Source organism: Rhinopithecus roxellana, chromosome 15, assembly GCF_007565055.1.
Source record: "Rhinopithecus roxellana isolate Shanxi Qingling chromosome 15, ASM756505v1, whole genome shotgun sequence".
Lineage (NCBI taxonomy): Eukaryota > Metazoa > Chordata > Mammalia > Primates > Cercopithecidae > Rhinopithecus > Rhinopithecus roxellana.
In genome coordinates this window covers 1,382,195-1,410,094 of record NC_044563.1, presented here as the reverse complement: position 1 = coordinate 1,410,094, position 27,900 = coordinate 1,382,195, and the positions used below count along the sequence as shown (strand labels likewise).

Sequence of the window (27,900 nt, the reverse complement as noted above, 5' to 3'; positions counted from 1 at the left end):
TCTGCCCCCAAACGAGCTCTAAGCAGAACCCAGAGGGTTACCTTAAGTCCTTGACATTGAGGCCTCAGAAGCCGCCACTGAAGTCATCCGAGTGGCTGGGAGAGAAGGAGAAAAAGACCCCGCGAAGCCTAAAGGTCACCCCAGCACATCGGGGTCTGTGGAAGTTGGCAGCCCAGCAGGATTCGTCTTCCTTGGGATGGCATGGGAACACCAGGCTTAGGCCCACGCTTCAGGGAACAGGGGTGCACAGACTGCCCATGTGGGGGTCTGTAGAGGCCTCCCCAGCACTAGGCAAGATCAGGGAACAGGGGTGCACAGACTGCCCATGTCGGGATCCAGAGAGGCCTGCCTAGCACTAGGCATCAGCTTGCAGACAGAGGAGGACAAGAGACACTTTCTGGCAGTGTCCCCCAGCCCTCGCCTGTGAGTATGGGCGCATGACCCACACAGCCTCACACACACGCACACCAGGCACGGGCACACTGCTAAGCACCTGTGCGCACAATGAATGTGCACATTCACCCACGCACACACATGCTCGCTATCTCCACGTCAGCTCCCCAGGTGACTCTGGGATCTCCACTGTCGCCCTGATTCTTGCAGCTGCCTTCTTGGTGGAAACAGCCTGGAGCTCGTCTAGACTCTGCACAAACCTGCTTTGGAAGGGCCGAGTCTTAGTTCTCCGGCGGCCACTGGCTCCCTGCACCCTGCACTGGCCTCCTGGCCAAGGCACACACAGAGAGACGTCAGGTGCCACCCAGCTCTGTGAGAAGACGCTGGCAGGCGAGGGCATGGGCGGGTGCCCGGGCTGCCCAGCGCCTGCAGGTCTCACCGCCTCCACCTCTGCTCCTAACCGCTGGCCACTTCCTTTGGCTCCCAGTGGGGCACATGGGGTCCACCAGTGGCCAGCACAGTGTCCAGCCAACCAAATCTGGCCTCATCCAGCAGGATGGGGAGGAGGCTGGGCCCACCCTCCTCTGGGCAGGCCTTTGCCCAGCCCCAGCCAGCCAGCGGGCATGGCTGTCCTGCCTTTCCCGCTTCTGACAGCCACAGCATGTTCCAGCCATGTTGGATTGTGGGGGCTTCCTGCTCACTTCCATTAAGTTTGGGGTGGCTCTCAGCCTCCAGCCTCTGCCACCTCTTTAGGGCCAGATTCTGAACAGAGGTGAAGACAGGCAAGAGCCTGGTGCTGGGTGGGGGAGTGTGGGGACCTCCAGAGGCCTGTAGCCCACCTGCCCCCTGGGTATGCTGCCCCTCACTCCAGCCTGCCCTCCCAGGCCTGGCCACCAGCAGCCCCTGGGGCCTCCCTGTCCATGCCCACCCTCTCCAGAACTGGACATGGTTAGGGGCTGGTAGGTAAGGGACTCTAACCTTCGAGAAAGGTCCTCCAGGGCCAGAGCAGACCCACCCACAGGGTGGCTCATCTTCCCTGGGATGGCACAGGAACACCAGGCCTAAGCCCATGCTTCAGGGAACAGGGGTGCACAGACTGCCCGTGTCGGGGTCTGGAGAGGCCTGCCCAGCACTAGGCAAGATCGGGGAACAGGGGTGCATAGACTGCCCATGTCAGGGTCTGGAGAGGCCTGCCCAGCAGTAGGCAAGATCAGGGAACAGGGGTGCACAGACTGCCCATGTCGGGGTCCGGAGAGGCCTGCCCAACACTAGGCAAGACCCTAAGCCCACAGTGTTTCCCAGGGAAAGAGCCCAGCGGGGCCTTCAGTGACCTGGGGGTTGTCCTGGGACTGGAGATCGGAGGGCCAGTGTTCCAGGCAGAAGCAATGCAGGCACATGGCAGGGGCGCAGGACCAGCTCACCAGAATCCAACTGGGCTGTGTTGGCCTGGAAGCTGCCCTGCGGTGACCTGGGGACCAGGAACTTCCCAAGCTCCTCTCCCTCCTTGCCTGGAGACCCTGACTGGCCCCCAGCTACACTTCCAGTCCACTTGGCTGCTTGTTTGCCCAGTGCCCACAGGGCAGGGGTCGGGGATTAGCTCAAAGCAGGCCAGCAAAGGGCTGGTTCCTGCTGAGGTTGCTGGCCGGAAAGGCAGCATGTCCAAATACAGAGAACTCTGGAGGGCTCAGGGCAGGCCCTGGGGGTAGAGAGGAGGGTTGGCTTGGGGGTGGTGGCAGTGGAACCTCTCTACTGCTGGCCTCAATGACTTCTTCAGGCCCTAGAGTCACTTCATGGTGACACCTGCTGCTGGCTGGGTTGGCTGTTGGTGGCCCAAAGTCAGCCCTCCCCTGGTTACTCTCAGCCACCCCTCCCTGACCTAATTGTGGGCAGGTCTGGATGGCATGAGGTGTGGGGTGTGGGACTGAGGAAAGTTCCTTTAACCCATCCAGTCACTGCCTAGGCAGGCATCCTGGTCAAAGAGCCATCTGGGTTTGTGTGTCTGACTGTGTGGGTTCCCCTCTGTGGTTCCAAGAATCGTCCTTGGCTCTTGAGTTTCTGTGGGCCCCTGGTCTACTCCTGTGTACTTGTGGGTATGTCTGAGCTTCTGGGTCATCCACGGGCCCATCTTCTGTCCTTTCTGTGGGCCCATCTGATCTCCAGGGGTTTGGGTAACCCTGCATTTCTGTAGGTGCCAGCATCGCACCCAGAGACGCTTGGCGTGGGTCTCTCTGCCTACTAGCTGCAGGATGCTGAGCAAGAAGGAGGGCCCTCCTGTGCCTCACATGCCCCCTCTGCAGTACCCATGTCCAAGGGCTGCCATGAGTTAACTAATAAGTTACCATGTGGGAAGCACGGAGAACTATAAGGTGCCTGGGATGTCAGTGGCTATTCCTGCCAGTGTGTGTTCATCTGCATGTCTATGGGGCTCCATGTTCGCAGGTATGTTCATATCTGTCATTTCCTTCATCCTCTGTGTGCCCCTGTCTATTCTCTCTCTGCATCTATCTAGCTAGATGGATAGCCAGATGGATAGGTAGATAGATCGGTAGCTAGCTAGCTAGCCACTCACTCATCTACCTGCTAATCCACCCACCTATCTATACAACCATCTATGCATTCACACAACTATTCATCCATCCATCCATTCACTCAACCATTCATCCATTCATCCATCCATTCATCCATCTATCCATCCATTCATCCATCTATCCACTCAGCCATCCATCCATTCATCTATCCACCCAACCATCCATCTATCTATCCATCCATCCATCCAATCATCAATCCATCCATCCATCCATCCATTCATCTACCCACTTATTCACTCATCCATTTATCCACTCAACCATCCTTCCATCTACCTGTCTGTCCATCCTTCTATCCATGCAGCCATCCATCCATCCATCCATTCACCTACTCATCTGCCCACTCATCCACCCACCCATTTATCCACCCAAGCATCCAAGCATCCATCTATCCATTCATCCATCTATCCATCCATCCATCCATCCATCCATCCATCCATCCATCCACCCAGCCATCCATCCATTCATCTATCCACTCATCCACCCACTCATCCATTCATCCAACCATCTATCCATATATGTATCCATCCATCCATCCATCCATCCATCCATCCATCCATCCATCCATTCATCTACCCACTTATTCACCCATCCGTTTATCCACTCAACCATCCTTCCATCTACCTGTCTCTCCATCCTTCTATCCATCCTTCTATCCATGCATCCATCCATCCATCCATTCATCCATCCATCCATCCATCTGTCCACCTACTCATCTGCCCACCCATTTATCCACCCAAATATCCAACCATCCATCCATCCAGGCGTCCATCCATCCATCCATCCACCCACTTACTCCATTTTGCCTTCTCTCCCTCCTTCCTTTCTTCCCTCCCTCCCATGTCTAACTTTATGCAGCCATGGAGGTGGTGCTGGACACGCAAGCCCCAAGATTCCCATGGTAATGGGGTGTCAGTGGCTGTCATCCTGGCTTGCTGGGTCTGGCACTGTTCGTAAGCTGCCCCATTGTAAGTGTGGCCCCCTTGTTCTCAAGCTCCTATGTCTTTGATGTCTGTTGCAGCTTGTGGCTGGCTGAGTGAGTCGGATGTCAGATGGTGCAGGAGCAAAGTTTTAAGACCTACTGGTCAGTCTCTGGGTGAGTTTAGGCTGCTCAGGAATGAGGTGTTCAGCTGCCAAGGCCAAGGTGGAGGGAAGCTGGATTGTCCCTTGAAAACTTGAACAGTGGCCCCCCAGGGCCACGTGGAGGGAAGCGTCCCAAAGCTGCTGCTGGCTACACTCTGACACACAGCAGCCCTGACTCACAAATGCCCAGGGGCAACTTCTCCATAATGAGTCACAACCCATGTTTGCCAGGAGTGCTTGGTGGAGAGAAAGCCAGGTACCCACAGCTCTGAGGGGCTCCCTGACCCCTGGGCCTTTGCATTTGAAACTTGCCTTATAGTCTGAAGGCAGATTATTTCCAAACCCTCTATTGGGAGAATTTTACACACACACAGAAACATTCCAAGGCTTCCTTAGATTCCATGAGTACCGCCAAACGGCCAGCCAGTGCCTCCCACCCTGCAACTCCGTCTCTAGATTCCTTTTATTATAACAAGTCCCAGTGGGCCTCTGTCTGTCTTCTCATGTTCCCAAAAGATAAGAACCCTTTATCAAAAATCCATTTTCACAGCTAAACAAATACCAGTAACTCTTTAATATGATCAAACCTGGACAGGGCTCAAATTTCCCCCATTGTCTCATAAATGGATCTTACAGATGGTGTCTTCAAGTCACCCCACACGGAGCTCACGTGCTGCCTTGCTCCTGTGCCTCTGGAGCCCCCTTTGATCAATCGGTGCCTCTGTCTTTTCATTCTTGCCACTTATTTGTTGAAGAAGCAAGGGCACTCATCCTAAGGAGTTCCCAACATTTTGGGTTCCACAAGTCGCATCACACAGCGTTTCAGGTGTCTTTCCACACTCTGTAACGCTGAGGCCTGATCAGTGTGAGGTCAAGCCTTTTGGCAAGACTGCTTCCTGCAGGGAGATGGTACTTCCTTTGTGCATGGCAGGAGGCACTGGATGTCCTGGGATTTCCTCCTGGGATATGGGGCTGATCAGTGAGAGGGTTTGGGTGTAGCCAGCTACAGCCATAAGCCACCAAGTGCCCAGTGGCTTTTCTTTTCATGGTTTCAGCAGCTGCTGGTGACATTTCCTAGACCAGGGGTCAGCAGACTACAATCACCCTTGGCCAAATCTTATTCCCCATCAGTTTTTGTAAATAAAGTTTTATTGGAACATGGCCCCCACTCATTCACTTATGTACCACCTGTGACTGCTTTCATGGTACCATGGCTGGCTGTGGTGATTCCAAGAAGGTCCCCCTAGAGTTTGTGCCCTGATTCCCAGAATTGTGAATAATTCTCACCCTTGTGAATGTGTTATGTTGCCTGGCCAAAGGCATTTTGTGGATAAAGTTTAGGCTGCTAATGGGTTGACTTCAAAATAGAGGATCAGGGTGGGCCTGGTTGAATCCCATGAGCCCTGTAAAAGCAGAGTTTGGATTGTTTTTTTCTCCCCCTGGCTGATGGCAGGAGAGAAATTGAGAGGGATTCACAGTGTGAGAGGGGACGCTCCTTGAGGCAGGCTCTTCATGAGCCAGGGGAAAGGACTGAGCACAACGCCTGCAGAGAGTCACCCTGCCTACAGCCAGCAGGAAGATGGGGACCGTGGCCCTACAACCACAAGAACCAAATTCTGTCCACACTGTGAATGCCCCAGGAGTGGAGTCTTCCCCAGCACCTCCAGCGAGAAGCCCACCCTGGTTGGCATCTGCTCTCAGCCAGTGAGGCCCTAAGGAAAAAGCCCTACAGAATGCCCAGAGCTCTGGTCCACAGAACTGTGAGCCAACCATGCACAGGGTTTGTTTCACAGCTGGGTTTGTGGTGATTTATTACACAGTGATAAAAAACAGACACAATGACAGAGAACAAATGGCCTGCAAAGACAAACGTGTTTGCAATCCAGCCCTTGCAGAAAGCAACAACAACAACAAGCCCTAAGTTAAGTTTCTCAGTCTTGGCATTGTAGGCATTTGGGGCCAAGCTGTTAGTTTTTTATGGTGTGGAACAAATTATCACAAACTTAGTGGCTTAGAACAACACATGTTTCTTATCTCTCAGTTTTTGTGGGTAAAAGCCTGGGGCACAACTTAGCTGGATTCTCTACCTCAGGATCCCAAGGTGTCAGCTGGGGCTGCATTCTTATCTGAAGGTCCAACTGGGACAGGGTCTGCTTTGTGTTCACTTCGCTTGTTGGTAGAATTCAGTTCCTTATGTTTGTAGCACTGAGGTCATTACTTCCTGCAGGCCACCCATAGTTTCCAGTCATGTGGGCCCCTCAAAAGCAGTTCACACATGGCTCTCGCTTCTTCAAGGCCAGCAGGAGACAGAGAGAGTGACTCCAGAATCTTATATGCTATAATGTAATCCCAGGTGTGACATCTACCACCTTTGCCATATTCTGTTGGTTGAAAGAAAGTCACAGGCTCCACCCGCTTTCAGGGAGCGGGAACAACACAGAAGCACAGCCAACAGGAAGCAAAAATCACTGGTTCACCTTAGGGTCTTTCCAACCCAACCAGATAATGTTTGCTATGGAGTTGTCCTGTGCACTTTAGGATATGTGTCAGCATTCCTGATCCCTACAGCAACTCTCAGTTACAACAATCAAAAATACCTCTAGATATTGCAGAGGGGAAAAATTGCCCCCAGTTGAGGACCACTATCCTAAATCCATCACTTAATTAGGGGTTTCGAAATTGCAGTTTTCTCAACCTGGTATTTCTTCAGCATTTATTTGCAAGAGTTCTTCTAAAGATACACTTTCCCACATCAAATATTTGGTACAGGGAAGGCAGATAAAATATTGATTATTTTAAATATATATTATTGTGAAATCATAAATTGAAGTATATTACTTAAATGTACTGTATTGAATGTGTGCAGTAATTCTCAATGGCTGTGGAACAAATTGCCACAAACATAAATCTTTAAACAACTCCCATTTAGTATATGCACTTCTGTATGCCAGATGTCCTGGTATAGCTTAGCCAGATTCCTCACCCAGGGTCTCATCAGGCCGAGATCAAGCTGTCAGCCAGGCTGTGTTCTCATCTGGAGACCCAACTGGGGAGGGAGCAGCTTCCAAGCTTATTTAGGTTTTGGCAGAACTCATTTCCAAGAAATTGTAGAATTCATGGCAGCTTCCTCCTTCAAAGCCAGCAACAGAGAGAGAGGGTCTCTGCCCCTTCAAGTCTCTCACTTCAGAGAAGCCCTGGACTCTCTTACAAAGTGCTTGCCTATTAAGTCAGGACCACTGGGAAAAATCTCCTTTTGATTAACTCAAAGTCAACTGGTTAGGGACTTGATTATATCTGCAAAGTCTCTTCACTTTTGCCTTAATCTCTCAGTTAAAGGCAAATCACAGGTCCTGCCCTGCCTCAGGGCAGGAGATTAAATAAGGCCAGTATCACTGGAGGCCACATTAGGGTGTGCCTGACACAATGCCCTTCCATTCATTGTACTTATTATCTTTACTGGTGACCATGTTGTCCCACATTTGGTCAATGGGGATACTTTTCAGTTGACTGGTATGTCATTTTGAAATGACCCCAGCAGTCGTTGATAGTTTCTTAGCTTTCCGATGCAATGAGAAGTTCTAGGTGGATCTTTCCTATGTCATGCCTCAGCCTGGGACCAGTCATTTCTCCAAGGGTTCGTGGTTCTTTTCAAAGGGACCTTGGTGGGTACTGAGAGGCCACAGTTTGGGCGCCAGGGTCTGATTGCTGCTAGTTTATTTTCATTGTTTCTAAGCTGGGGAGGCGTTCATAAACAGTAGCCGGAAGAAAAGGCAAGAGAACGATGTTCACACAATTTAGGATTGCGCCAGATCACCCAACAAAAGATGGCTAACACACTGAAAGCAGGTCTCCTGGCAAAAACAGGAGGATGAAGAACATGGAAGTACATTTCAAATTGCTTGTGGGAGGCCTGGCGTGGTGGCTCACGCCTGTCATCTCAGCACTTTGAGAGGCCGAGGTTGGTGGATTACTTGAGGTCAGGAGTTCGAGACCAGCCTGGCCAACACAGTGAAACCTGTCTCTACTAAAAATACAAAGAGTAGCCGGGCGTGGTGACGCCTGCCTGTAGTCCCAGCTACTCAGGAGGCGGAGGCAGGAGAATCGCTGGAGCCTGTGAGGCAGAGGCTGCAGTGAGCTGAGATTGAGCCACTGCACTCCAGCCTGGATGACAGAGTACAACTCTGTCTCAAAAGCAAACAAACAAAACAAAACAAAACAAAATTGCTTGTAAGAGACTCCTGCCAGCATAGAAACATTTACCTCTCTAATGATTATTCAAGAGGGAATGAAGGTGTTTTATTTGCGCACTAAATTCAATTAACTAAATTGCATTGAGTCATGCTAAAGAAACTATGAATGGGTCAATTTCAGGAAGAAATTCTAGACAGGAAGACTGATTAAGCACAAGAAGAAGGCTGGACACTGTGGCTCACGCCTCTAATCCCAGCACTTTGGGAGGCTGAGGCAAGAGGATCACTTGAGCCCAGGAGGTTGACACCAGCCTGGGCAACATGCCAAAATCCTGTCTCTACAAAAAAAAAAAAAAAAAAAACAATTAGCTGGGGCATGGTGGCTTGCATCTGTAGTCCTAGCTACTTGGGGGGCTGAGGTTGGAGGATCGCTTGAGCCCTGGAGTTCAAGGCTGCAGTAAACCAAGATTGCACCAGAGGGTGACAGAATGAGACTCTGTCTCAAAAAAAAAAAGTGAGTTAATTAACTGGTTAACATTTATGTACAATAAAAAAATTAACTTAGAGATAATAAAACAAGCCATATGGGTTAAAAAAAAAAAAGTAGAAATAAAATACTTGCCAATATACCTAAGAATAGGAGAGAGAGGTTAGAGGTTGAGGTTATAAGGACCTCACTTTTCCAGAGAGGAGGAGGAGGAGGAGCTTGACCAATTGACAGTAAACTTTTGAAACAATGCATATTGTATCTTTAAATGTAGTTTTGATTTTACAGACAGTGAACTTCACTTGTTTGTGCATGCACAGGTCTGTGAGTTTTGACGAATACATAAAGTTACATAACTTCCACTAAAACCAGGATCTAGAGCAATCCTGTCACCACAAAATTGTCCCTGAAGCTTTCTTTTTGTGGGCAGCCCTCCCACCCTTCACCCCTGGCAGTCACTGACCCATTTTTGGTCCCTATAGTTTCTGTCATTTCCAGAATGTCACACAATTGGCATTGTGCAGCCTGTAGGTCTGGCCTCTCTCACTCAGCATGATGCATTTGAGAGCCATCAGGGTTGCTGCCTGGATGGACAATTGGTTCCTTTTTTTGCTTAGACTCTGTGCATGGATCTGTCTCAGTACGTTTATCTGTTCGTACCTTGAAGGGCTTTGGGGTTGTCTGCAATATCTCATGCTAATGAATAACGCTGTTTTAAGTATGTATGTACAGGTGCTCGTGTGAACACGAGCTTTCATTTCACTCCAGATACCTTGGAGTGTGACGGCAGGTCACATCTGAGCACACATTATACTCTACAAGAAGCTGCCTGACCACTTTCCAGCATGGCTGCCCCGTCTCACCTTCCCAGCAGCGACGGGCAAGGTTCCGGCCACTTCACATCCTCCTGGCACGTGGTGCTGTTCATTTTTTAATTTTTAATTTTTCTTTGAGACAGGGTCTGGCTCTGTCACCCAGGCTGGAGTGCAGTGGCACGATCTCGCTCACTACACCCTCCACCTCCCAGGCTCAAACTGTCTTCCCACCTCAGCCTCCTGAGTAGCTGGGACTACAGGTGCCACCACACCTGCCTAATTTTTGTCTTTTTGATAGAAATGGGGTTTACCATGTTGGCCAGGCTGGTCTCAGACTCCTGGCCTCAAGTAATCCTCCTGCCTCAGCCTCCCAAAGTGCTGATCCTTATAGGTGTGAGCCATCGCGTCTGGCCTGTTATTTTCTTTTAACTTACTATTCTAATAAATATGTGGTGGTAACTCATGGATTTATTTTGAATTTTCTTAATACTGAAACCAACCTAACTGTCCCATAGAGCTGATGTTGATGGTTTCTTTTGAATAAACATAGAGATTGAGCCTCCCAGTCTTAAAACTTGAGAGAGTTCCATTTGTCTTATCTCTGAGTTCCCTTCTCAGGAAACCACCCATCGTGTCTCCCAGATAGTGTCAAGGGGCTGAAACTCACCAGATCTCTCTGCATTTGGAACATGAGATACTGGACCCCTCACCCATTACGACTGCCTAACCCACCACCCGCTTACTGTTGACCAAGTCTTTCTTAGCCCTCCCTAATTCCTGTTTCCCCACATGTGGTTACATTTCTCCCCTGCCATATAAACCCCTGATTTTAGCTGGCTGGGGAGATGGATTTAACACCGATTTCCCATCTCCTCAGCTGCAGCACCTGATTAAAGCCTTCTTCCCTGGCAGTACTTGTCTCAGCGATTGGGTTTCTGCGCAATGCGTGGCAGGACCTGGACTGAACCCCTGTATTTTCGGTAACGTACTCATGATGCAGACCATCTTTTCATGTGCTCTGTTGACAGCCCTGTGTCTCTGGTAAAGCTTAAATCTTTTACTCATTGCTTTATTGGGTTTGGGGTTTTTTTATTGTTATATTTTGAGAATTCTTTATTTTTTATTTATTTATTTTTTTTTTGAGATGGAGTCTCACTCTGTCATCCAGGCTGGAGTGGCACAATCTCAGCTCACTGCAGCCTCCACCTCCGGGGTTCAAGTGATTCTCCTGCCTCAGCCTCACAAGCAGCTGGTATTACAGGTGCGCGCCACCAGGCCCAGCTAATTTTTGCATTTTTAGTAAAGACAGGGTCTCACCATGTTGGCCAGGATGGTCTCGAATTCCTGGCCTCAGATGGTCTGTCCACCTCAGCCTTCCAAAGTGCTGGGATTATAGGCGTGAGGATTACATTCTTGATACAAATCCATTGTTGGACGTAGGATTTGCACGTATTTTCTCCAAGCTCGTAGCTTATCTTTTCCTTTTCTTAACAGTGCCATTTGAAGACTGAAAGTTTTGTCTTGATGAAGTCCAGCTCATCGATCCTTTCATTGACAGATCCTGTCTAAGAACTCTGCCTGACTCAGGTTCGTGCAGATTTTTCTCCATGCTTCTTCTTTTTAAGTTTTTTTTGGTGCTACTTGTTACAATTAGGTCTATGATCTACTTTGAATTCATTTTTGTCTAGTGTGAGGTATAGCTCGAGGTTTATCATTTGCTTTGTTTGCAGTTAATGTCTAATTTTTCCAGCATCATTTAGTGAAAAGACAACCCAATTGATTTACTTTGTATCTTTGTCAAAAATTAAGCTACTGTGTTTGCGTGGGCCTCTCTCTGGACTTTCTATTCTGTTCCATTTACCTCTGAGTCTATCCTCCCACTGACTGTACATGGCCTTGATTACTGGAGCTTTGCAGTAAATAAATTTTATCTGGAAATGGAGTGGTATGACTCTCCCAACTTTGTAAACATTAATTTGGCTCTTCTAGTTCCTTTGCCTTTCCGTGTATGTTTTGGAATCCTGATGGTGTTTGATCTGGATTGTGTGAAATCTGTAGAGAAATCTGAAGATAGCTGCCACCTTAACATCTTTGAGTCTTCCGATTACTGGACGTGAGAGTCTGTCTCTCCCTTTGTACGGGTTTCCTGTTTCCTCCATCCACGTGCCCTCCCGCCCAGCTAACATATATCCCGCTCAGTTGCCCAGGTGCAGGCAGAGACTCCCAGAGAGCAAGCACTCGATTCCTCAAGCTTGTCAGGCAGCAGGAGCTGCATGCTGGTCCTCAAATCCCATGGGGGATGACGAACAGCTCAGACAGGTGCTTTGGATGTGGTAGCTTTGCGTCCCAGATGAGGAACCCCAAGTTTAGGAAGCCCCAATATTTCATAAGGACCTGCTATCAAACCTGCCTAGAGGGAGACATTATCCTTATTCGGCCCATAGGGGGACCCCATCTTTATTATCCAGGACAGTCTGCCCTCCACCCCGCAGGGAGACATTGCCTCTGCTGAGGTTCTGCAAACATCCCTGGAAAGATAGTGGAAGGTGGCAGAACTCCACCTCCATCCTCTTGGGGTCCTGGCATGGCCCGAGAATTAAATTGATGTGAAACAGATCGACAGGAGAAAGGCACTCACATTTATTCAAAAGAAGTTCCACCTGGCTCAGGAACCTTCCTAAGGAAATGAAGAAACAGAAACTGTGAAGAAGCAAGTGAGTCAGGCGGGGAGGCTGGAGAGATAAGAGCTGGTCTAACAAGGCCTGTACAGAATTCTCTTAGAGTTCTTGTTTTTGAAGATAAGGGTGTTGCAGCTTTCACACGGGAATTTCAGCTCCTGCTTTTAAGAAACGGCACGAAGGTCAGCGTGATCTTTCTGTACCTGCTGTTTTCCAAGTGCTTTTAACTCGTAGTTAATATGCCAGTCAATGCAGCTTTTTTTTTTTTTTTTTTTTTTTTTTTTTTTTTTTTGAGTCAGAGTCTCGCTCTGTCACCAGGCTGTAATGCAGTGGTATGATCTCCACTCCCTGGGTTCAAGTGATTCCCCTGCCTCAGCCTCCTGAGTAGCTGGGACTACACGTGCACACCACCACACCTGGCTAATTTTTTGTATTTAGTCAAGACGGGGTTTCACCATGTTGGCCAGGATGGTCTCGATCTCCTGACCTTGTGATCCACCCACCTCGGCCTCCCAAAGTGCTGGGATTACAAGTGTGAGCCACCGCGCCCGGCCCCAGTGCAGCATATTTTAAACTCCTTCCGTAGTCCAGAACAGAAGTGTGAGCTCGATGCAGAGAGATCTCCCAACATCCCCTTGTTCCTGCTGCTGGCAAATTGTTTTTTCTCTCTTTTTAAACATTAGTTTTGCTAGGGTTTTTAATCAATTTGTTAATTATCCTCTATTCTTTTTATTTTTATTTCTGCACTGCTATTTCCTTTCTTCCACAAAAGTTGGTTTAATTTGCTCTTCTTTTTTGTTTTTATTTGGAAGCTTAGATAAGTGATTTTAAATCTTTTTTTTTCACTAGCAAAATCATTTAAAGCTACCCATGTCCTTGTAAGCTCAGTGTTAACTACACCTCACAAATTTTGATGCATTATGTTTTCATTTTTATTTGGATCAGATGTTTTCTAATTTCCTATGTGATTTTTTTTTTTTTTTTTTTTTTGTCAAATATTAGGGAACTTTTCTAGATCTTTTTTAAATTGATTAATTTGGTTTCTAATTTCCACTGCGTTAAGATACAGCAGCCTATAAGACTTCTTTAAACTTTTGAACATCTTGGCATCACGCTAATGCTGGTTTCATAAATGAGCTAGGAAATGCCTCCTCCTCTTCTGTTTCCTGGAAGAGATTGCATAGAATTGATCCTCATTCTTTTTATTTTTATTTATTTATTTATTGTTTTGAGACAGAGTTTCACTCTTGTAACCCAGGCTGGAGTGCAATGGCGTGAGATCTTCTCACTGCAACCTCCTCCTTCTGGGTTCAAGTGATTCTCCTGCCTCAGCCTCCCAAGTAGCTGGGATTACAGGCATGTGCCACCACGCCTGGCTGATTTTTTGTATTTTTTAGAAAAGACGGGATTTTACCATGTTAGCCAGGCTGGTCTTGAACTCCTGACCTCAGGTGTTCCGCCCGCCTCAGCCTCCCAAAGTGCTGAGATTACAGGCATGAGCCACTGCGCCTGGCCTCATTCTTTTTCAATGTTGAATGGAAATCTCCAGGGAGACCAGCTGGGCCTGGAGATTTCTTATTCGGCAGCTTTTTAATTATAAATTCAAGTTCTTTAAGAGTTGTTGGGATGTGTAGATGTGTCTCGGGGGACATCCTATCTTGGAGCTTACTCTGTGCCCCTAAGGCATGACCCTTGGGGTCCTGACAGACGTCCAAGGCAGTTATCACACCTCCCTACGCTGGTGTGATTCGGAGGCTGAGCTCCACGCATCCTTGATGAAGGTGATTATCTTTCCAGCTGCCGCTTTCACCAGGCTCCTTGAGTTCTCTCCATGCAGATTTGGTTTTTGGGGTCAGAGGCCTAGGATTTGGAATGAGTTTGATGAAGATTTGGATGTCCGCTCCCTGTGGCTCCCTCCTAGCTGAGATTTCCTTCCTGACCCCAACCCCCTCATCCTCTGACCCCCAACTCCAGTGAAATTCACCCTGGCTGCTTGAAGCCCCACAGCCTGGCTCAGGGGGCTGGAGTGTGCCCTTGGGACAGAAACCCCCAAAATGTGACCTTGGCCCAGCCTTTTCCCTCACATTGAATCCCATCCATTTCTGCCTGGTTTCAATGGCTCACTAGTTCCTTTAAATAGTTTCTAAAAATACGTTGTCCAGAATTTATCATTGTTTTCTGCAGAGAGTTAGTCTAACATCAGCCACTTGCAACTTCTGGAGCCCAAACTGATATGGATGATTTAACACCACCATTTACTAGCCTGATCTAACAGACCAATGGAGTTGCCAGGATCCAACTGTTAGAGAGTTCGAGTTCTGCCCAGGCTCACCTTTGTAACAACTGACTAGCTATCAGCCCGTAAAGTAAGTCTCATAAACGCCAATCAATTCGCATCATATTGACCCCGTCTCTGATCAGATTGCAAATAAATTAGAAAACCAAAACAACAACAAGATGACCTAAAATGCATTTCTAAACATGAAAAGGGGCATTCTAAAATAGCTGGAGGTCAAAGGATAAATCATCTTGGAAATTACATAAAATTCAGAACTAATCCATAATGAAAGTAGCAAATACTATCAGAGCTCGAGGATGCTGCTCAAGCAAACAGTCGTCCCTCAGGATCGGTGGGGACGGGTTCTGGGACCTCCCACACATACCCCAGTCCACGGGCGCTCAAGTTCCTGGTGTGAAATGCTGTTGTATTTGTATATAACCTACACACATCCTTCTGTCTACTTCATATCATCTTTAGGTGACTTACCACACCTAATGTGATGTAAACGCAACATAAATAGTTGCTATACTGTATTGTTTAGGGAACAATAACAAGGAGAGAACATGCACATGTTCAGTACGGACAGAGCCTTCATCATACAAACTACGCTTTCCACCTGGAGTTGGTTGAATCTGCAAGTGTGGAACAGGCACATATGGAGGCTGCTTCCAGGAAAACCAATAGCTTTAAACTGGAAAAGAGGAGAGGTGGGAATTAATGAGCTAATCGTCTCACTTATGAAGTTAGAAAAAGGAGGAGAGGTCGAGACCACATCCGCTCTGTGAGCACAGAGTCTTGCCCTGGCCCACTCCGCACCCTCCACACGGGCCGCCCTCCACACCTGCCGCCTTCCACTCCGCCGTCCTCCACTCCCACCCTCCACTCCACAACCCTCTACTCCACACCGTCCACTCCACCACCCTCCACACCTGCCGCCCCACACTCCACACCTCCCACCCTCACCCACACCCTCCACTCCACACCCTCCTCCACACCTTCCACCTCACGCCACCCCCACTCCACACCCTCCACGCCACACTCTCCACTCCACACCCTCCACTCAACCCTCCACTCCACACCTCTCACCACCCTCCACACCACCCCTCCACCCCCACACCTCCCCACCCCTACACTCCACCACCCCTACTCCACACCCTCCACTCCACCACCCTCCACTCCACCACCCCCCTCCACACTCTCCACTCCACACACCCTCCACTCCACACCCTCCACTCCACCACCCTCCACTCCACCAGCCTCCACTCCACACCCTCCACTCCACCACCCTCCACTCCACCACCCTCCACTCCACACTCTCCCACTCCACCACCCTCCACTCCACCACTCTACTCCACACCCCTCCACTCCACCACCCTCCACCACCCTCCACACCGCCACCCTCCCACTCCACCACCCTCCACTCCACACTCTCCACTCCACACCCTCCACTCCACACCCTCCACTCCACCACCCTCCACTCCACCACCCTCTACTCCACACCCTCCACTCCACACCTCCACTCCACCACCCTCCACTCCACACTTCCACTCCACACCCTCCACTCCACACCCTCCACTCCACCACCCTCCACTCCACCAGCCTCCACTCCACACCCTCCACTCCACCACCCTCCACTCCACCACCCTCCACTCCACACTCTCCACTCCACCACCCTCCACTCCACCACCCTCTACTCCACCCTCCACTCCACCACCCTCCACCACCCTCCACACCGCCACCCTCCACTCCACCACCCTCCACTCCACACTCTCCACTCCACACCCTCCACTCCACACCCTCCACTCCACCACCCTCCCACTCCACCACCCTCTACTCCACACCCTCCACTCCACCACCTCCACTCCACCACCCTCTACTCCACACCCTCCACTCCACCACCCTCCACCACCCTCCACACCGCCACCTCCACTCCACCACCCTCCACTCCACACCCTCCACTCCACCACCCTCCACACCTGCCGCCCCCACTCCACCACCCTCCACTCCACCACCCTCCACCCCTCCACTCCACACCCTCCACTCCATCACTCCACTCCACACCCTCCACTCCATCACCCTCCACACCGCCACCCTCCACACCTGCCGCCTGTCCACACTTGCCGCCCTCCACACCTGTCGCCTGTCCACACCTGCCGCCCTCCACTCCACCACCCTCCACTCCACACCCTCCACTCCACCACCCTCCACCACCCTCCACTTCACCACCCTCCACACCGCCACCCTCCACTCCACCACCCTCCACACCGCCAACCTCCACACCGCCAACCTCCACACCTGCCGCCTGTCCACACCTGCCGCCCTCCACTCCACCACCCTCCACACCTGCCGCCCTCCACTCCACCACCCTCCACTCCACACCCTCCACACCTGCCGCCCTCCACTCCACCACCCTCCACACCTGCCGCCCTCCACTCCACCACCCTCCACTCCACACCCTCCACACCTGCCGCCCTCCACTCCACCACCCTCCACACCTGCCGCCCTCCACTCCACCACCCTCCACTCCACACCCTCCACTCCACCACCCTCCACATCTGCCGCTCTCCACTCCACCACCCTCCACTCCACCACCTTCCACACCTGCCTGCCCTCCACTCCACCACCCTCTACTCCACACCCTCCACTCCACCACCCCCACCACCCTCCACACCGCCACCCTCCACTCCACCACCCTCCACTCCACACCCTCCACACCTGCCGCCCTCCACTCCACACCCTCCACTCCACCACCCTCCACTCCACCACCCTCCTCCACACCCTCCACTCCACCACCTCCACTCCACCACCCTCCACTCCACACTCTCCACTCCACACCCTCCACTCCACACCCTCCACTCCACCACCCTCCACTCCACCAGCCTCCCTCCACACCCCACTCCACCCCCTCCACTCCACCACCTCCACTCCACACTCTCCACTCCACCACCCGCACTCCACCACCCTCTACGCCACACCCTCCACTCCACCACCCTCCACACCCTCCACACCGCCACCCTCCCACTCCACCACCCTCCACTCCACACTCTCCACTCCACACCCTCCACTCCACACCCTCCACTCCACCACCTCCACTCCACCACCCTCTACTCCACACCCTCCACTCCACCACCCTCCACTCCACCCGCCACCCTCCACCAGCCCCTCCATCCACACCCTCCACTCCACCCACCCCTCCACTCCACCACCCTCCACTCCACACTCTCCACTCCACCACCCTCCACTCCACCACCCTCTACTCCACACCCTCCACTCCACCACCCTCCACCACCCTCCACACCGCCACCCTCCACTCCACCACCCTCCACTCCACACTCTCCACTCCACACCCTCCACTCCACACCCTCCCACTCCACCACCCTCCACTCCACCACCCTCTAACTCCACACCCTCCACTCCACCACCCTCCACTCCACCACCCTCTACTCCACACCATCCACTCCACCACCCTCCACCACCCTCCACACCGCCACCCTCCACTCCACCACCCTCCACTCCACACCCTCCACTCCACCACCCTCCACACCTGCCGCCCTCCACTCCACCACCCTCCACTCCACCACCCTCCACCACCCTCCACTCCACACCCTCCACTCCATCACTCCACTCCACACCCTCCACTCCATCACCCTCCACACCGCCACCCTCCACACCTGCCGCCTGTCCACACTTGCCGCCCTCCACACCTGTCGCCTGTCCACACCTGCCGCCCTCCACTCCACCACCCTCCACTCCACACCCTCCACTCCACCACCCTCCACCACCCTCCACTTCACCACCCTCCACACCGCCACCCTCCACTCCACCACCCTCCACACCGCCAACCTCCACACCGCCAACCTCCACACCTGCCGCCTGTCCACACCTGCCGCCCTCCACTCCACCACCCTCCACACCTGCCGCCCTCCACTCCACCACCCTCCACTCCACACCCTCCACACCTGCCGCCCTCCACTCCACCACCCTCCACACCTGCCGCCCTCCACTCCACCACCCTCCACTCCACACCCTCCACACCTGCCGCCCTCCACTCCACCACCCTCCACACCTGCCGCCCTCCACTCCACCACCCTCCACTCCACACCCTCCACTCCACCACCCTCCACATCTGCCGCTCTCCACTCCACCACCCTCCACTCCACCACCTTCCACACCTGCTGCCCTCCACTCCACCACCCTCCACTCCACACCCTCCATTCCACCACCCTCCACACCTGCCGCCTGCCACTCCACCACCCTCCACACCTGCCGCCTGTCCACACCTGCCGCCCTCCACACCTGCCGCCCTCCACTCCACCACCCTCCACACCTGCCGCCCTCCACTCCACCACCCTCCACTCCACACCCTCCACTCCACCACCCTCCACATCTGCCGCTCTCCACTCCACCACCCTCCACTCCACCACCTTCCACACCTGCTGCCCTCCACTCCACCACCCTCCACTCCACACCCTCCATTCCACCACCCTCCACACCTGCCGCCTGCCACTCCACCACCCTCCACATCTGCCGCTCTCCACTCCACCACCCTCCACTCCACCACCTTCCACACCTGCTGCCCTCCACTCCACCACCCTCCACTCCACACCCTCCATTCCACCACCCTCCACACCTGCCGCCTGCCACTCCACCACCCTCCACACCTGCCGCCTGTCCACACCTGCCGCCCTCCACACCTGCCGCCCGTCCACACCTGCCGCCCTCCACACCTGCCGCCCATCCACACCTTGATTACACATTGTTCTTTTTTAAAATAGTCATTCCAGACATTGTGAGATGCATTGTTACAGGAAGTCCCTTGCCCTCCTACAAGCCACCCTACTTCTCTCTGAGGAGAATGGCCCAGTCCTCTCCCGAGCCCACACAGGGGAGGTGATAGCATTGCTTTTGTGTAAATTATGTATTGAACTTTTTAAAAATTATTTTATTTCTTTATTCATTTATTTATTTATTTATTTTGAGATGGAGTCTCGCTCTGTTGCCCAGGCTGGTTTACAGTGGCACAATCTCGGCTCACTGCAAGCTCTGCCTCCCGGGTTTATGCCATTCTCCTGCCTCAGCCTCCCGAGTAGCTGGGACTACAGGTGCCCACCACCACGCCCGGCTAATTTTTTGTATTTTTAGGAGAGAAGGGCTTTCACCATGTTAGCCAGCAGGGTCTGGATCTCCTGACCTCGTGATCCACCCACCTCAGCCTCCCAAAGTGCTGGGATTATAGGCGTGAGCCACTGCGCCTGGTCTGCAAAAATTTTTAAATCTTCACCTTAATACTTTTTTATTTTGTTTTATTTTGAATGATCAGCTTTTGTGGCCCCCTTTTTTGTCCCCCAACTTGAGATGCGTGAAAGCTTTTGGTTTCCCTGGGAGTGGGTGGAGGTAGCCAGGACTTACCTGCACACTGACTTAGACCAGTTGAATAAAAGTGCATACCTTAAAAAAAAAAAAAAAAAGAAAAGAAAAGAAAAGGAAAAGAAAAAAGAGAATAACCCACGGGCTCCCAGAATTCAAATGAAACCATTTTTTAAAAATACAATAAAAATTAATGAAATTCAAAACAAAGACGTATTAGAAGTGCTCCCAAGATTCACAAGTTAGTTCTGTGAAAAGATTAATAAAGACAAACTGTTAAGACAAATCAAGACTGATCAAGGAGGGAGGGAGGGAGGGGAGAGAGAGGGTGAGAGAGAGAGGAGAGAACGAATCTACAGCACTAGCAGTGAGAAGGAGCTGCAAGTACAAAGGCTGCCAAAGTTTCAACAAGTCATAAGAGGAGGCCATGAGCAACTATATGCCAAACAATTTGAAATTGTAGCCGAAATGAATAAATTCATGGAAAAAGATAACACACAAACTAACTCAAGAAGAAAAGAAAACCTAAATATAACCTACCACCTTGGATAAATGAAGCCAGAGTGTGACATAAGGAGGAAAAAGTCAAAGAACAGAAGGTCCAACTTTATACAACTCTTCAAGCAAATATGAAAATAGGCTGTTATTTTTTTTCTCTTCATTTTAGGAGGCTAGCATAACTTCAGTTCCAAAATTAGATAGGGACAGCATAAGAAAGGGAAATTACAGACCAGTCTTATTTTGAAGGCAGAAATCCTAAATAAAATACTAGCTAATCACATCCTGAGACAGGCAGTATGTTTTTCTGACCAACTTAGATTGATATCAGGAGATATATTGATGTCCTAAGAATGACGTGACATTAGAAACTGTGTTAAAGTAAGGTCACATACTTGAGGAAATTTGGGGTGATGTCTTATTCAAGAGGATATTGCTCTGAACATCTTCCAGCCAAGCTCTTGGAGACTCTGGGGACTCCATGAACATTCAGGAGCTTCCATTCCAGTGGGGAAAACCATCAAAAGTGAACAGGTGGGAATGAAGATACCAGCGGGGGGTGGTGTGTGCCTTGAACCAACACAAAAGGCAGCTGTTCTGTTACCCAGTGTCCGCCTCTGACAGGGACACGGGTTCTGGTTTGTTGTTGTTGTTGTTTGTTTTTTTGAGATGGAGTTTCGCCCTTGTTGCCCAGGCTGGAGTACAATGGTGCAATCTCAGCTCACCACAACCTCTGCCTCCCAGGTTCAAGCGATTCTCCTGCCTCAGCCTCCCAAGTAGCTGGGACTACAGGCATGTGCCACCACGCCTGGCTAATTTTGTATTTTTAGTAGAGGCAGAGTTTCTCCATGTTGGTCAGGCTGGTCTCGAACTCCTGACCTCAGGGGATCTACCCGCCTCGGCCTCCCAAAGTGCTGGGATTACAGGCATGGCGCACCCAGCCAACTCATTATTTTTAAAACTGATAAAAACAAAAGAATGAAACTTTTTTTTTTTTGAGAAGTAGTCTCACCCAGGCAGAGTATAGTGGTACAATCTTGGCTCACTGCAAACGCCGCCTCCCAGGGTTCAAGCATTTCTCCTGCCTCAGCCTCCCGAGTAGCTGGGACTACAGGCACCCGCCACCACGCCTGGCTAATTTTGTATTTTTAGTAGAGACAGAGTTTCTCCATGTTGGTCAGGCTGGTCTCGAACTCCCGACATCACGGCCTCCCAGAGTGCTGGGATTACAGACATGAGGCACCTCGCCAGGCTGGATACAGGTTCTTAATAACAATTGTTTCAGAGTAACACTTGCTTTCTCATAGCACAAAGCCGCTGGCCTGTTCTCTCTCCACCCCTCTCTCTTTCTCCCCCATCTCTATCTTTATCTCTATCTCCATTCGCGTCAGGGAATACATAAAATAGGTACTAATAAAATGTTCTGTTGGACAATATTGCTCTTTGGCATAAACTTTAGAATCAGCTCAACTATTTTCATTAAAAACTGTGTCATGATATGGAATAAAATTAGATTAAAGTTATATATCAATTTGGAGAGAATTCACTTATTTCGGTGTGGAGCCTTCTTAGTCATGAATACGGTGTGTCTCCCCATTTGTTTACATCTCCTTTAAATCCTTCCGGTACGTTTTTAATCATTTTCTTCACAGATAAATAAATGTATTCCTATAAATCTTTCTTCACTACTGTTGTAAAGGATCTATATTTATAAAGTGTATTTTCTGTTGTTCCTGGTACATGAGAATGCACTTCATCTTGGTTTTGTTGTTGAATAGCAACCTTTTATCTTGGAGCCTAGCTAAATTATCTTTTTTTTTTTTTTTTTTTTTTCTGTAGATTCCTTTGGGTTTTCTAGGTGAATAGTCATAAATCCAAGAGTGGTAATAATTTTCTTCCTTTCTTTCCCATTCTTACATGATTTCTCCCTTGCCTTTTTAAATTTATTTAGTCTCTGGAGTTGCTAGGCTTTTTGCTAATATTGAAGGGGAAAAATGGTGTCACTTGGCATTCTTGTTATATTTTATTTATTTATTTATTTATTTATTTATTTATTTATTTAGATACAGTCTCACTTTGTTGCCCAGGCCAGAGTGCAGTGACACAATCTTGGCTCACTGCTACCTCCGCCTCCTGGGTTCAAGTGATTCTCCTGCCTCAGCCTCCTGAATAGCTGGAACTACAGGCGTGTGCCACCACGCCCGGTTTATTTTTGTATTTTTAGTAGAGACTAAAATACAAAAATAGGGTTTCACCGTATTGGGCAAGCTGGTCTGAAACTCCTGATCTCATGATCCGCCCACCTTGGCCTCCCAAAGTGTTGAAATTATAGGCATGAGACATCGCACCTGACTTCCTATTATATTCTTGATTTGAAAGAATACCTTTAATATTTCACTATTTTTTTTTTTTTTTTTTTTGAGACGGAGTCTCGCTCTGTCGCCCAGGCTGGAGTGCAGTGGCCAGATCTCAGCTCACTGCAAGCTCCGCCTCCAGGGTTCACGCCATTCTCCTGCCTCAGCCTCCCGAGTAGCTGGGACTACAGGCGCTCGCCACCTCACCCGGCTAGTTTTTTGTATTTTTTAGTAGAGACGGGGTTTCACCGTGTTAGCCAGGATGGTCTCGATCTCCTGACCTCAGTGATCCGCCCGTCTCGGCCTCCCAAAGTGCTGGGATTACAGGCTTGAGCCACCGCGCCCGGCCAATTTCACTATTAAGTGTAGTGTTTGCCGTAGATTTTTGGTAGCTGTTACCAGGTTGGGGAGGTTCCCTGCAATGCCTAGTTGGCTATTACATTCATTTTAAAAAATAACAAATACTGAATTTATCAGGAGAATTTCTGCAGCCCATGAGATGATCAGATGTTTTTTCTTCTTTGATCTATGAATGGATTTTCTTTAAACATGTTTGAAATTAAATGTATTGCTTTTGACAAGTAAATATGTTCACATGGCCCCAAACTGAAAAGGCTGACAGTAGGAACTCCTTCACCTCCCTTGGAGAGGACTGTGTCTCATGTTCATTTGTGTGCATCCTGAGATATCCTTTACATAAAAGAAAAAACACATTATTCAAATTCTTTTCCATGCATATTGTATCATAATATACAATTATTATTGTTAATTATTATTATTTTGAGACAGAGTTTCTGTCACCCAGACTGGAGTGCAGTGGTGTGATCTCGGCTCACTGCAACCTCCGCCTCCCAGGCTCAAGCAATTCTCCTGCCTCAGCTTCCCCAGTAGCTGGGATTACAGGCACCCACCACTGTGCCTGGCTAATTTTTGTGTTTTCAGTAGCAACTAGGTTTCGCCATGTTGTCCAGGCTGGTCTTGAACTCCTGACCTCAAGTGATGCTCCCACCTTGGCCTCCCAAAATGTTGGCATTACAGGCGTGAGCCACCATACCCAGCCCATAATACAGAATTATTCGGTGCCACACTTTTTTTTTCTTTCCCTTGGCAATCTGTCTCGGCCAGGCGCGGTGGCTCAATCCTGTAATCCCAGCACTTTGGGAGGCCGAGGCAGGTGGATCACTTGCGCTCAGGAGTTGGAGACCAGCATGGCCAACATGGTGAAACCTCGTCTCTACTAAAAGTACAAAAATTAGCTGGGCGTGGTGGTGGGCACCTATAATCCCAGCTACTCTGGAGCCTGAGGCAGGAGAATCGCTTGAACCCGGCAGGGGTGGAGGTTGCAGTGAGCCAAGATCACACCACTGCACTCCAGCCTGGGCGACAGAGTGAGACTCTGTCTCAAAAAATAAAAAAGTAAAAAATAAATACAGCTGGGGTTGGCAGGGCAAGGTAGCACGGAGAAGAGCACGGGGCTTGAGAATCCTGGAGACCTGGAGAAGTTCCCTTCAAACTTCCAGGTGTGATCAGTGCAGGCACTGGAGGAAACCACCCCAAACTGGGAAGGAACCTCCCAGAAGGAGACACGGGAGCCATCTTCAGAGCTTACTCACCACCAGAGGGGAAGCACCGCACAATTCGTAAGGTATTGAGCAGACTACGCAGAAAGGTTTTGCCTTAATAGAAGAAAGATTAGCTCTAGACTAGATGCTGCTTTTATTCTGCCTGACAAGGCTTGAAAGTGAGACCCATGCCATCACGAAGAAGATGAGGGGAAAAAAGAAAATAAAAATAGAAAAAAAGAAAGAAAAAGTATTGCCCAGAAGGGCCGAACATAACTGCCTCCCAGAACAAATGTTAAGAACGGTTAAATGAACACAACAGTATCCAGCACCCAGCAAGGTAAAAGTTACAATGCCTGGCATCCAATCAGAAATAAACAGGAATTCAAAGAAGCACAAAAATATGCTCCATCGTGAGGAGAAAAATCAATCTATAGAAGCGGAGTCACAAAGGATAAAAGGAAAGAATTCGCACATAGGAGATTAACACAGCTCTTATAATTGCATTTTTTATGTCCAAGACATTAAAAGAAAGGGTACTTATGTTAAAAAGAGACAAGGAAAATATTCTTAAAACACCCAAGGACTTCTAGAAATAAGAACTGTAATGTCTGAGACAAAAATCACACTAGATGAATTTGATGGCAGATTGGAGAACTAACTATCCAAATGAAACACAGAGAGAAAGGCCGGGTATGGTGGCTCACGCCTGTAATCCCAGCACTTTGAGAGGCCAAGGTAGGTGGATCATAAGGTCAGGAGTTCGAGACCAGTCTGAACAATATGGTGAAATCCCATCTCTACCAAAAAAGTACAAAAAAGAAAATTAGCCAGGTGTAGTGGCACATGCCTGTAATCCCAGCTACTTGGGAGGTGGAGGCAGGAGAATCGCTTGAACCCAGGAGGTGGAGGTTGCAGTAAGCTGAGCTCGTACCATTGCACTCCAGCCTAGGCGACAGAGCGAGACTCTGTCTCAAAAAAAAAAAAAAAAAAAAAAAAAAAAAAAAAAGACCGGGCATGGCGGCTCACACCTGTAATCTCAGCACTTTGGGAGGCCAAGGTGGGTGGATCATGAGGTCAAGAGATGGAAACCATCCTGGCCAAAATGGTGAAACCTCGACTCTACTAAAAATGCAAAAAATTAGCCAGGCGTGGTGGCGGGTGCCTGTCATCCCAGTTACTCAGGAGGCTGAGGCAGGAGAATGGTGTGAACCTGGGAGGCAGAGCTTGCAGTGAGACGAGATTGCCCCACTGCACTCTAGACTGGGCAACAGAGTAAGACTCCGTCTCAAGAGAGAATAATAAAAAAAAAAAGAAACACAGAGAGAAAAAAGACTAAAAGGAAAATTCCATCAAATACAAATGAACAAAGCATCGGTGAGCCGCGGGACCACTCCAAGCAGGCTAACATGCATGTAATGGAAAGTCCTCAAAGGACGGGTGTAGAAATTATTTGAAGAAATGCTAGCTGAAACGTTTTCAAACTTCATAAAATTTACGAACTCACAGATTCAAACATTCCAATGAACCCCAAGCACAATAAACATGAATAAACAACAGGCGGGCGCATCATGTTTAAATTGCTTAAACCCAGCAATCTGTGCCAAAGGAAATATTTTGAAAGAAGCATCCATAGAAAAAGGATACATCACATACAGAGAAACCAAATGAGAATGACAGCAGGCATCTCACCAGAAGCAACACAATTTAGAATACAGTAAAGCAACAGCTTTAAAGTTCTGGAAGAAAATAAAAAACTGTCAACTTGAATTTTTATATCCAGAAAAAATTTCTTGAAGGTAAAACAAACATCTTTTTTTTTTCAGCTAAAAGTTTTCATAACCGGCAGACAGACACACAAAAAAATTTCTTAAAGGACATCCCTCAAGCAGAAGAAAAATTATACTAGATGGAAGTTGATCTACACAAAGCGATGACAAATACCAGAAATGGTAGATTTTTCTTTTTTCTTTTTTCTTTTTTTTGAAGTGAACATAAACTCAAGATTTTATTGTCTTCATAAAAGACAATAAACTTGGCCAATGCACTTGGCCCTTTCTCGTCTTATCTCCTCCCAGTTCAAAATGCTTGCATCTTTTAATAGCCAGCATTCTCTCAGATCTGCAGGTGGGCTCAACGCACTCAAGCCTTAGCACAATCTTCTTTGTAGTTTTAGCCTTTTTCCAGAAAATCGGCTTAGAGTGCCCACCATAGCCACTCTGCTTCCTGTCATAACGCCACTTTCCCGGGGCCTACAGAGAATCCTTGCCCTTCTTGTACTGGGTCACTTTGAGGGGCTGGTGCTTGTCATACCTCTTACAGAACGTCTGATAGGTTTTAGGGACGTTCACCATGTTTGCGTGAGCGCTGTTGGCAAGGAAAAGAGATTTTTCAAATCTTTTAAAAAGATAACTGACTGTTTAAAACAAAAATAGTAAGAATGTAATTTGAAGCTTTTGTTTTTTTTTTTTTTTTTTTTTTTGAGTTAGAGTCTCACTCTGTTGCCCAGACTGGAGTGTAGTGGCATGATCTCCACTCACTGCAACCTCCGCCTCCCAGGTTCAAGTGATTGTCCTGCCTCAGCCTCCCAAGTAGCTGGGATTACAGGTGTGTGCCACCATGGTCAGTTAATTTTTGTATTTTTAGTAGAGATGGGATTTCACCATGTTGCCCAGGCTGGTCTTGAACTCCTGGCATCAAGTAATCCACCCGCCTTGGCTTCCCTAAGTGCTGGTATAACAGGTGTGAACCACTGTACCTGGTCATAATTTGAAGCTTATAACATGAAGTAAGTGAAATGTATGGCAGCAAGAACACAGAGCCTGGGGAGGGGCAAGCAGAAATACACAGCTGTGAAGGTCCTATGCAATGCATAAAGTGCCAGACTGTGCCCAGCCAGATCCTAAAGTTTATATAAAAAGGCAAAAGGGCTGGGCGCGGTGGCTCACTCCTGTCATCCCAGCACTTTGGGAGGCCGAGACGGGCAGATCACGAGGTCAGGAGATCCAGACCATCCTGGCTAACACGGTGAAACCCCATCTCTACTAAAAATACAAGAAAAAAAATTAGCCGGGCGAGGTGGCGGACGCCTGTAGTCCCAGCTACTCGGGAGGCTGAGGCAGGAGAATGGCGTGAACCTGGGAGGCGGAGCTTGCAGTGAGCTGAGATCTGGCCACTGCACTCCAGTACGGGTGACAGAGCGAGACTCCGCCTCAAAAAAAAAAAAAAAAAAAAAAAAAAGGCAAAAGATCCAGAATACCCAACGCAGTATTGAAGAAAAGAACAAAGTTGAAGGACTGAGCCTACACGACCTCAAGATGTACTACAAAGCCACAGTAACGAAGACGGTGTGTTATCGGCAAAAGAATAGAGAAATAGACCAACGGGCAGAATAGAAAGCACAGAGGTAACAGGCTCACATAAACATAATAATCAACTGATCTTTGACACAGAAGTAAAGGCAATTTGACAGACAAAAGAAAATCATTTCAACAAATGGTGCTGGAACACCTGGACATGTGAGGAGAACAAAAGAACCTAGGCATAGACCTTACTCCCTTCACAAAAATTCGCTTAAAATGGATTATGGACCTAAAAGCGTAGCAGG

At 49.2% G+C, this 27,900-nt stretch overlaps 1 pseudogene; it reads right to left on the bottom strand.

Moving 5' to 3' along the window:
- Nucleotides 1-64: 64 nt before the first annotated feature.
- LOC115893547 lies at nucleotides 65-26,647 on the bottom strand (annotated as a pseudogene).
- Between the last annotated feature and the right edge of the window lie 1,253 nt (nucleotides 26,648-27,900).